Source organism: Pelobates fuscus, chromosome 4 (genome assembly GCF_036172605.1).
Source record: "Pelobates fuscus isolate aPelFus1 chromosome 4, aPelFus1.pri, whole genome shotgun sequence".
Classification (NCBI taxonomy): domain Eukaryota; kingdom Metazoa; phylum Chordata; class Amphibia; order Anura; family Pelobatidae; genus Pelobates; species Pelobates fuscus.
In genome coordinates, this window is record NC_086320.1 from 152,852,268 (window position 1) to 152,864,874 (window position 12,607).

The 12,607-nt window shown below is 43.4% G+C and overlaps 1 protein-coding gene across 2 annotated transcripts in view; it reads right to left on the reverse strand.

Annotated features, from left to right (window-relative positions):
• Positions 1-12,607, reverse strand: part of CDKAL1 (CDK5 regulatory subunit associated protein 1 like 1) — an 858,136-nt gene that overhangs the window by 344,327 nt on the left and 501,202 nt on the right. The gene's annotated exons all lie outside the window — the stretch shown is intronic.

Below are 12,607 nucleotides of genomic sequence, written 5' to 3' on the forward strand. Positions count from 1 at the left end.
TTTGGAACTGTTTTCGGACACTCGATCTCCCGAACACCGCTGAGACTTCAATGACCACTTAGATTTGTGCTAATCCATCCGAAGGAGGCAGCGTTTGGTAAAAAACACTATACGAATGAAGCGGCACACGACCATCAAACTCACGAACACTTATAAACTGTCAAGCAACCATTCACATAACATACGAAAGAAACCGGCCGCACCAGCTGAATGCATGGAACTATTTTGGGCAGGAGCCTCATGTGCGGCCGGACAGAAATGGGACTTCCACCTATCTCCCGAACCCTTGAACCGATTTGTATGATTTTTTGATATGTTGGTCCCTTAATTATACCCTATTATTATGTCCTATAAAAAAATTATGGGGATTGGATGTGTGGTTATGATATTTCTGAAAATGTGCAAAAAGTTTCATTTTTTTGTTTGGAGATAATTGAGTTGATACAGTAATGTTGTACACCATTGGCTATTAACTGTACTTTTCGGTGCTGTACAAGGTCCACCTGGGTGGTAACCTTGTGGGAAAAGTTGCATAAAAGGCCAGCCTGGCCCATGAAAATCTCAGATCTGCTTAACCTTCAATATGTAGCCTTGTCTCGTTTGTAGGGAACCTGCATTCAGCTAATCACTAGCTCTTGTCAAGAGCTATGCTATTCCTTCTCTACTGGTTCAGCTGATGGGACATCTGGAGAATACTGCAGCACAGCCTCTCGAAAGAGAAAAGGACGTCTCCAACGGCATACACCCCTCTGATATGCAGGGTGGCCATTACACTCACTGACAGACAGACAGACACACACAGACACTCACTGACAGACAGACAGACAGACATTCACTGACAGACAGACAGACACACACACACACACACAGTACTCAACTCTGGATCATCTACACACTCTAAATCCCTATATACATTCTGCATCCTCTATGCACACAAGCACACACTAGATCTCCTATTAATGCTCTGGGTCCATTAAACATACAGTAGATCCCGTCACACACTATATTCCTGACATACAAACTCTTGATTCCATATGCGCACACTCGATTCCTTGTAAGCAAACACATACTACATTCCCTAAACAAACACTCTGCAACCTCTCTACACACACTCACTCTTTCCAGACCCTAGCCACACATTACCCCACAAACACAACACAACTGAAACTGACCTATTTACACAACATCACACCGCAATCAGCTCACTCTACACACACACGCAATCCCACAAACAGGTTCACTAAGGGGGTGCCCGGGGCAGACTGTGTCACAAGTCCATCGCAGACACCGGTCTGCAGCTCCGCATTGTGCAGACCATGTGTCTTGCGAGATCTGATCAATCAGAGTGTTGCCGCGGGTTACCACGGCAACGCTCCGACTGGTTCTGGCAAGATTCATGGTCTGCAGCCTGTGGAGCTGCAGACCAGATATTATGCCCAACGGACCACCAGGGAATTAAGGTATTTAGTCCCCCCCCCCGCACTCTCACAATCACCCCCCCTCCCTCACACCATCACCCCCCCACCCTCTCACCATCACCCACTACAAGTGGCGTACACACAACCTACGGGGCCCCGGTGCGAAAACTGATCCGTGGCCCCACCCGCGCACTTACTCTGCGCGGGCTGGGGCAGCAACACATGGCGACGGGCACCTGGTCGCAGGGGTCGTAGGGCTGCGACCCCTGCGACAGCAGTATGTACGCCAGTGCATGCAGATACACATACACCACTACAGACACCCAGATCACATCAGCTCAATGAAGCGGTCTGAGTGCCAGGTCCCTCTAGTTTTAAGCCTGCAGCTGAAAACATAGCAGTTTCAGAGAACATAGCAGTTTCAGAGAAACTGCTATGTTTCACTGAGGGTTAATCCAGCCTCTAGTGGCTGTCTCATTGAAAATCACAGTGAGAAGTAGCTGAACGTCCATAGGAAAGCATTGAGTAATGCTTTTCTATGGGCGGTTTGAATGCGCGCACGGCTCTTGCCACGCATGCGCATTCGGAGCTGCAAGGTGGATCGGGGTGGAGAGATCCCCAGCGCCAAGGGAGTCCGGCGCTGGAGAAATGTAAGTGCTTAAGACACACACACACACACACACACTCTCTCACGAACAGACGCATGCACACTAACAGACACACTCCGTGACAGACATACATACACACATAAATACGCACTCACTGACAGACACATACATACGCACTCACTGACAGACACATACATACACACTCACTGACAGAGACATACATACACACTCACTGACAGACACATACATACACACTCACTGACAGACAGACAAATACACACTCACTGACAGACAGACACATACACACTCATTGACAGACAGACACATACACACTCACTGACAGACAGACAGACACATACACACTCACTGACAGACAGACACATACACACTCACTGACAGACAGACACATACACACTCACTGACAGACAGACAGACACATACACACTCACTGACAGACAGACACATACACACTCACTGACAGACAGACACATACACACTCACACTCACACACACTTTTTACATTTTTTTATTTAACCCCTTAAGGACCAAACCTCTGGAATAAAAGGGAATCATGACATGTCACACATGTCATGTGTCCTTAAGGGGTTAATCCCCCCAGCCTCCTTACCATTTGGATAGCTAAGGGGATTCCCTGGGGTCTAGAGGTATCACCGGGCGGGCAGGCAGGCTGGCGGGCGCGCAAAGGAGCACTCTCCCCTGAGTGCTTCCTCTTCAGCTCCCTCGCGCGCCGCATAGGGATGCCAGCGCCAGAAGATGATGTCATCTTCCGGCTCTGGTATCAGTGCGGTGTGCGAGGGAGCTGAAGAGGAAGCACTCAGGGGAGAGTGCTCACTCGTGCGCCAGCCAGCCTGCCCGTGATAGCAGGGCCAGCCTCGGGGGGCCATGAGGTGGCCAGCTCCTGTGCCCCCCAGGAGAAGAGGCTGGCCACACTGGCTTACATACCGGATCCTGTTATATACTAATGGTAGGGATGATTTTCAACCCCCCCTCTCTCTTTTTTTAACATATATTTATTTTCAGGTGACAGTTGTCCTTAAATTCACTGCTGGAAAGAGGAAGCCAAAGTGCGAATGCTCTTATGAGATTTCCCTTGGTATCCCTGGAAACTGGGAAATTAAGGAAATAATCTGGGCATGCAGGAACGAGGCCTAGAATTAAGGCTGCCTAACTGGGCCTGACACACTGGAGAGACATGTCACACGGTTTCCACCTAGTTGTTTCTGGACAGTATCCATAGTTCTCCAACAACAATATCCTATAAAGAATTATGGGATTTGCAATCTAACGAAGTCCTGGGAGCAGTAATAATCCTAAAGTGAAACAAATAAAAATATAAAGTATTGCATCTGCTACCAAGTGGACACATTCTGCACTGCAGAAGATATAAAGGCATGGAACAGCACGTGAATTATATGTGTACTTTGACAACTTGTTTTACTCAGGACATGAAAGAAAAAAAAAAAATATATATATTATTATTTGAGTTATCCAAACAAGTCCATTTTAGTACAGAAAACTGCATGCCCATTATTTTTTTCAAAATTTAAATATAGGTGTTTACTTTCTTTTATCAAAGTAAAATAATTGTCATTGTGATATCCAATTTGGTTTACAGACCGAATGAATAGAAGGAGTTTTCTGTGGCTCCTGTTCTTACAATGTGAAAGATAAAACTCTTGCAAGTAATAGCTTGCAATCTGCACAGAAAGAGGCACTTGGCAGCTGGTCAGTGAAAGCTTCACAAAGCTGATTATTAACCCAAACTTTGTCTGAACACCCACAAAGCAGCTTCTATTAAATTATTAACCAACCAAATATAGATAGAATATATCTGATCCTCTCAGTGTTGTATTCTTTTGTATATTATTCCTGAAATTAGATCATGGGGGAACAAAGATTTCCATCTGGATCCATATTTATTGAGGAGAACCAGGAGAGCTGACCTAGGACTGCAGTGTAGATCAGTATTATTGGAGTACAGAGAATATGTATTCTAACAGATCCCATGTCACAATTTAAGGAATATACTGTATGATCAGCATAAGATAATTTATCAAATTATTATGCACTAAGAATACATTTAAAACTAAGGCCATGATTTAATATTGTTGGACAACCTTTTAAACTAAAATACAATATATCCAATAATATTCATTTTGTAACATTCTGAGATATACAATATATATATATATATATATATATATATATATATCTCTATATATATATATATCTCTATATATATATATATCTCTATATATATATCTCTATCTCATTTGGGAAGAAAAAAAAAAATGTATTCCAAAAGTATTAAATCAAGCCCTAAGTTAGAAGAAGCTAGTTAGGGGTGTCCACAATGTAATAATTGTATAAACATTTCAGACTAAAAATACAACCTTAACTTGGTTAAAAAAATCTTTAGTAAGAAAACAACAAAATTTGGAAATTAAAAAAGAAAAGAAAAGAAAAAAAGGAATGGAGAAATAAACTTTACTTCCATTATTATCGAAATTACATTTCTTATTATACATATATTTTATTGCAATTATAACAGTGAATGCACTCTGACCACCTCCTGGTAAGATCCTAAGAAGTAGTGCAGTACCTACAGGTTAGACCAGCGGTTTCAAAACTGTGTACCACATATGGGTGCCGTGGAATGTTTTCCCCGATGCTATGATTATAGCACCGGGGAAACATTACTGCTCAACAGGGACCGGGTCGAGTGCCATGGTCCTTTAATACCGCGACCGGGCCCCTGTAATGTCTGCCGGCTGGGAGGAAGTGACAGCCTGTCACTTCTTCCCATCATCCTTCAGGGGGGCAGCGCGGGAGGGGGAGGAGGCACCTGCAGAGTGAGGGGAGAGGAGCACGAAAAGCTCCAGACCCATTCACTCTCCTCAGCAGGACCAGGACTCCAAGCCACGCTCCTGGACACACAAGGTAAGCTAACAGGAGGGTGGCTGGAGATATTAAAAAAAAAAAAAAAATCACTTGTGTGTGAGTGTTTTTATGAGTTTGAGTATTACTGTGTGTATGTATATGTGTATGTGTATGTGTATGTGTGCAGGGGAGGGCTGGCAGCCTTAGGCCTGGGGGGGCAAAACCAGTCAAGTGGCCTATTGCACCACCAAATCAGTGCAATGGTGCCCACCTTTTCCTGGTTTTATAACGGATATTGATGTTATACTAATCAGTAGCTCTTTGCCATACCCGCTCCTTCACGGCTCTGACTTTCAATGTTGTCAGAGCGCAGGCTGAGAATCTCTGAGCCTGTGCTCTGACTCACTAACTGAGCACCGGAACCACGAGGGAGAGGCTATAATCTGACTGCACCTACTGCTGGTGCGCACCAGTGGACCACCAGCGAATCGTTTAAATTGAATATGCTGGTATCCCCAACTTGTGAGCTGTGTTGTCTGCCGGGCGCCTCTGTTGTCATGGCACCCTGCGTTACTGCACAGCTTGCACACCCCAACGGCTGCCCCTGCTGACACACACTGATGTTACTACTTAGACATCCCTCAATATTAATACAGACATCAGAGTAAACACCAATAAACTGTGGAAACAGAGCTGACCCCCCCCCCCCCCCACCAAATTTATAAAGATTTGCTTACTGGATTTGTTGTAAGATTAAATCATGCCGCCTCCTCCTCTCTCTCTCTCCCATGCGCTGCTCTGTAGGCTGGGAGGAAGTGAAGAGTAATCAAAATCTCCCAGCACAGCGGCACCTGTGGCTGCATGGGGAACAGCTGAATTTGCCGCCCCCCATGTGACATCACAATGCCCCACCCATATGATCTGCCATACGAACTAACGCCAGTGCTGCACACAGTGTGTGTTTACATTAAAAAGCCTGCAGGGACCGGCTATAGACACCAGAACCACTTCATTAAGCTGCAGTCGTTCTGGGGACTATAGTGGTCCCTTTAATGTGAGGTAAATTATAGATTAGTGTCACTAATAATATACTAGATTGCCTACTTACAACCAGATGGGGATGATGATGGGCTGCAGTTTGGCTCCACTGGTCTGGTGTAGAACAGGATCTCTGAAGGCTGTTTGCAACTGTGGTCACAAAATTCAATGTTCTGGGAGAATTGGAAGCAGCTCCATTTTTTGGGGGCCCCTTACACAGCTCAAGGTCTGGGCCCCAGGGCCTGACTGTGAGTATGCCCACAAAGCCCACTCATAAGTCCACTTATATGTTCCACCAACCCATGAGTTCGCTCACAGGGAGTGGAGTGTGTAGGGGATGTGTTATGTGTTATTGTAGAGGATCTAATATGTGTGCTTATGGTATGTAGTGCATAGGGATACCAGTTTGTGCAGGTGATGCAGTGTGTTTGTGTGGAAGCGGTGTGTATTTGTGTATAAGGGATGTATTGTGGGTTTCTGGTTGTGTGTAAGGAATGCATTGCGTGAATCTGTGTTTGTATGCATAAGGGATGCATTGTCTTTGTGTGTAAGGGTTGCATTGTGTGTGTGTAATGGATGCATTGTGTTTGTGTTTATGTAAGAAAAGCAGTGTGTGTGTGTGTGTGTGTGTGTGTGTAAGGGTTTGCATTGTGTGTTTGTGTATGTGTGCAAAGGATGCATTGTCTTTGTGTGTAAGAGTTGCATTGTGTGTGTGTGTTTAATGGATGCATTGTGTTTCTCTGTGTGTAAGGGAAGCATGTTGTGTTTCTGTGTGTGTAAGGATGCATTGTGTGTTTCTGTGTATGTATAGAGATGCATTGTGTGTGTGTGCGCTTAGCATGAAAGAGCTCCCTGCCTTGCCCCCTGTCCTATAGAGCTGTCCCTTCGAGCTCTCCTCACCTCCCCCCCCTCCCAGTGTTCTTATCTCCCCGTCTCCTCGCCCTTACTCTCCCCCTCCTCCTTGTGTTGTTCTTACTCCCCCTTGTTCTTCTTACCCCCATTTTTCATACCCCCCCCTTCACTTACTCTCTCTCCCCCCTCCCCCCTTCACATACTCTCTCTCTCCCCCCCCTTCACACACTCTCTCTCTCCCCCCCCTTCACACACTCTCTCTCTCCCCCCCTTCACATACTCTCTCTCTCCCCCCCCTTCACATACTCTCTCTCTCCCCCCCCTTCACATACTCTCTCTCCCCCCCTTCACATACTCTCTCTCCCCCCTTCACATACTCTCTCTCTCCCCCTTCACATACTCTCTCTCTCCCCCTTCACATACTCTCTCTCTCCCCCCCTTCACATACTCTCTCTCTCCCCCCCTTCACATACTCTCTCTCTCCCCCCCTCCTTCCTTCACATACTCTCTCTCCCCCTCCTTCCTTCACATACTCTCTCTCCCCCCTTCACATACTCTCTCTCCCCCCTTCACATACTCTCTCTCCCCCCTTCACATACTCTCTCTCCCCCCTTCACATACTCTCTCTCCCCCCTTCACATACTCTCTGTCCCCCTTCACATACTCTCTCTCCCCCCTTCACATACTCTCTCTCCCCCCTTCACATACTCTCTCTCCCCTCTTCACATACTCTCTCTCCCCCCTCACATACTCTCTCTCCCCCCTTCACATACTCTCTCTCCCCTCTTCACATACTCTCTCTCCCCCCTCACATACTCTCTCCCCCCCTTCACATACTCTCTCCCCCCTTCACATACTCTCTCCCCCCTTCACATACTCTCCCCCCTTCACATACTCTCTCCCCCCTTCACATACTCTCCCCCCTTCACATACTCTCTCCCCCCTTCACATACTCTCTCCCCCCTTCACATACTCTCCCCCCTTCACATACTCTCCCCCCTTCACATACTCTCCCCCCTTCACATACTCTCCCCCCTTCACATACTCTCCCCCCTTCACATACTCTCCCCCCTTCACATACTCTCCCCCCTTCACATACTCTCCCCCCCACCTCTTCTCCCCCGTTTCTAATAGCCGCTCAGGCGGCTGCAGCATTTAAAGGGCCGTCCCTGCAGCGGCCAGTCTTAAAAGAATTTAGGGCGGCCTGGGGGGCAATTGCCTCCCTGCCCCCAAGCCCAGCCCCGCCCCTGTATGTGTGTGAGTAAGTGTATGCGAGTTTATGTGTTTCAGGGTGTGTGTGTGTGTGTGTGTGTGTATGTACAGGTCAGTGTGCTTCTGTGTCTGTGCACACATCTGTGTATGTGCCTCTGTGTGTCAGGATGTGTGTTTTTATGTTAGTGTGTGTATCTGTGTCATGGTGTGGGCATGTATCAATGTTTGTGTGTGTGTGTGTGTCAGTGTCTATATGAATTTGTGTGTGTGTGTCGGTGTATTTATATGCATCCGAGTGTTAATGTGCCTGAATAGCTGTGTAAGTATGTATGTATGTATGTACATACATCCAATCAGTCAAACACCAGCACAGCATACAAGCACACTCCTGCAATATAGCACAAATATTACATTCAGACACACCTCTGCAATCAAACGCAAACATTACATACAAACACATCCCTGCATTAAAACACAATAACTGTATACAAGCATCCCTTCAAACACCAATACTGTACATTACACTATAGTGCCAGTAAATGATGCAGCGCTGTACAGATATACATTCTAGAAATGTTGACTTGGGGCGCCTTGAACTTAAAAAGTTTGGGACCCACTGGGTTAGACCAATTACTAACCGACAGAAAATGCCAATAAGGAAAAAAAGTTAAATATTCAAAAACAGTAAAAAAATAACAAGGGCAGAGATCCCAGTGCAAATCATAGGAGTAAGTGATGTATAGAATCCCACAACGGGAAACTATCAGGATAACTCCACTCGTATAGAAATGAGAAGGGGGGGGGGAGGGGCTTGCTTTTAATCAATCTAAGGAAAATAAGGATATACAAACAAAAAGTATAACGTGAAAAAAGGGAGATCTACTAAACGGTGCCCAGGGGATCCATTATCTGGAGTACTAAATAGCATCTAAGTTCCAGTTCCCCTAGTGTCCGACTGACGGGAAGGTCAGGAAGGTAGTAAATTCATAACCAAAGAGGAATTTGACTTCATGCTCATCAGATCATCAGTACTGTCCACCTTCTATAGCCTGCCTAAGGTGCATATGTCCTTGACAAATCCACCTGGCAGGCCTATAGTATCAGGAAAGGATAATCTAACCCAGAATGGAAGCATTTTTCTTTGATCAAATCTGGTCACCCATTGTATCCAACTTACCATCATATATCAGAGACACCTAACAAATGTTACACTGGTTAAATAATTTAATGGTACCAGAAGAAATCCTCTTATGTAGCCTGGATGTAGAGGCATTATATACAAAATCCAAACAAACAAATTGGGGATTAAGAGTGTTGTATCTTGATCAAGAATGTCTTTATTTGAAGATAACGTATACCAACAAATTAGGGGGACTGCTATGGGGACTTCATGCGCAGCCTCCTATGCCAACATATACTTGGGCACCTGGGAGACGTACATTGAAATGTACCAGACTATTGATCTATCGTGATAAAATGTATTTGTGGAAAAGGTACATCAATCATGTCTTTATTATTTGGTTGGGATCTTCTGATGAGTTCATGAGGTTTGTAACTCTTAAACACTAATAAATTCAACTTGAAATTCACAAGAAAAGTGGGGGGCAGGAAACAACTTCCTAGACGTACATAAGAGGCGGTCTGCCCCTAGATAGTTATTAAAATGTCAAATCTTTATTCTTCATATATTAAAAAAAACGGGGAAATAAACAACATATGTGTAGGCAATAAAATGAACCTAAGTAAAAATAGTAATGGGGGGAGAAAAAAAGACATATTACAACAGACATGCACTGGGTAAAAATTGATCCGGAGGTAAGAGTACCCTAGGGAAGTTCTACTAGCGCTGAAGGTATAATTACTCTAATTTTGTCAAAACATAGTATCTCATGAAAAGAGAGACAAAATAATATAGCATGGTAAGTATTGCTGCAGAAACACAGGTGGTCAATATCCCCAGTGTTGTGATATATCTCAACAAAGTGTAAAATTGGCTTAGTGTCTAATGCAAATATAGACCAATAAGATTTACCCAGATATATAAGCCAGAAATTAGTAATAGCAGCAGAATCTAGTCAGAATAAACAGAAAAATACCCCAAGTGAACAGATATAATCATATGGTGTTCACTGATAAACTGCCTAGAATTCTGGCGGTTAGCAGGGAGAGTGTTATACCAGAAAGAGGGAAACCTCTGTGCCTCCAACACCCACAGTGTAAGCACTAAGGTCTAGATAACTCACTGCCTGGTAAACTGAGCTGGTAATAGGTCAACTGGCATCCGTATCTGCTGGAGAGGTTCTGAGGATGAGGCAAGACTGTCTCTGCCTTCAAGGGCACCTATCTGGCGTCAAATATCTCTGTTTACTTTATTTCTCCATTTTGTGTTCCAGTGCAAATCACAATATTATATCTGCATCATCCACTACAGTGAGCACATAACATGAGGTTTAGCTACAGTAGCAAAGATTTGAGTTACTGTATTCCATTGTACTATGATGTCACTGTTCATCTTTCACAATGTTTTATCTGTGATAACGTATATTCAGCAGGGTTGATGTAATGTCTCTTTTTTTAATCAGATGCTTAGAAATCTACAAGGTCCTGTTTAAAAATAGTGGATAACATCATCGTCACATTAGTACAAAAAAAAAAAAATATCACGATTTAAAGTATTAAATATTGTAGCACAGATAACTAATATGACCAAAATCAGGCAGCTGCACAAATGCTCAATTCCTCTCTCTTTTTCAAAGAAAAACAGGACTGGTAATTCAAGCTTTGCACAGTGATCTGCTTAATTTGTTCCAGAACCCGGTCAGTGAACTAACTTGGGTCTCAGACATGGAACGGCTTACTGGCAGGTGTGCTCTCTCCACAGGAGATACCACAAGTGTTACACTGCATGACACTGTCCACACAAACATGGAACAGATGTTTGGAAAGGTTTCCTCTTCTGAAAACCAGACAGTAATCTGATAGGCTTGAATATTTAAAGCCCACAGGCGCTGGAGTATTAATGGAAACTTTTACTCCAACGTTGAACTGTAAACAGGAATCCCCAACACAGCGGTCACATCAGGCCTCACCTTTCCTGGAGCTAAAACCATGCTAATCACCCATCCTTATTTAGTTCAATTACGTATGCTTATCACCACTGACATTCTCGTAAATCTGGAAAAAAGTTCTCTAGGACAAATGAGCCCAAACACAGGGAACCATTTTTATTTTACAAATTACATGATCTGAAATGGACTGAACAATAATCATAAAATATCCTAGATAAATGCAAAACAATTTGTATAAGTGATCACTAAAATACCCTGATCATAAAAACCGTGATCCACACAGCTGTAGCACAATCACCAACGTGGTAATTAGCAAATAAAAGCTATAGATTTACTAGCACAAATATTGAAAAATCTCCTGTTATACATGGATTGTATAATTGACTTCTAATTCAGAATGTATATATTTTTTTTTAAATACGGGCTAAGGGAATGGCGAAAACACAATATGATGTAGGGGTGTGGGGACTGTATATACTGAATTGTGACACTCCTTTAAAAGACACGGGACCCACCATTAGACTGGAGTAGTAAATCCTGTGTCTGCTAAGGATTATATGAGGTGTTTTGCCAGGTTTTTGCTGTAAAAAATCTTTGTGATAAGATACTTATTGTGTGTATATATCACAGATTTTGTTTAATAATAGACTTGGACTTAAATAATTTTCAACAGTATATTTAATGTATAGCGGTTAATAGAGTTTCTTTAAAATGTAGTAAAAAAAAAAAAAAGAAAAAAAATATCTACCTTGGAGTGTGTCTTCTCTTGTGAGAGGACTAGTAAGCCAAAAATAAAATGTAACTTTTGAAATTGTTTAAAAATATAAGAGGGGTGACTAAGATGAAAATAAAATCTATTCGAGAGTACAGTCCTTGCTGTTTGTAGTGATTATAGCAGTGTCGAGGTGCTAAAATAGTAGCGATTTACTGAATTTGGCAATAATACTTCTTTACAACAAATCAACATTATCTAATTCATTCATTCATTCTGATGTGCATATTTACAACAGTATACTTGATAAATTTAATTACAGCATGTGACATTACATCTACCAACCAAGCCTACAAGTACATAGATAAGAATTGTAATCAATACTATCTATATACCTATACGTTCTGATGAAAGCAGAAGCCTCTGATCATAGTGTCGGCTGGCCGTTATAGATTGCAGAAGTGAGAGCCGACACCAATACTGTCTCAAGTGTGTCCCCTGAGCCCCTGACGCATGCATTCGCCAGAGTGGCTCATCAGAGGGGAACTAGACACAGGTAAGTATTGGAATATTTGAATGTTAAAGTCGGCAGTGATTGGTTGTACGTTTATGTTAACCAATGGTGGATTGACAGGGGCATGTCTAAGATGTCTTGGTATTAGGTTAACCCCTACAGTACTTGCATGTCTGGAGGTAAAGGTGAAGAAATAGAAGATTTCAAAGTGTATATACAAGCATTTATTGCCATAATGAGAAGTTTGTAACTCTCACACGTTATTGATATCATTATCAGAACGA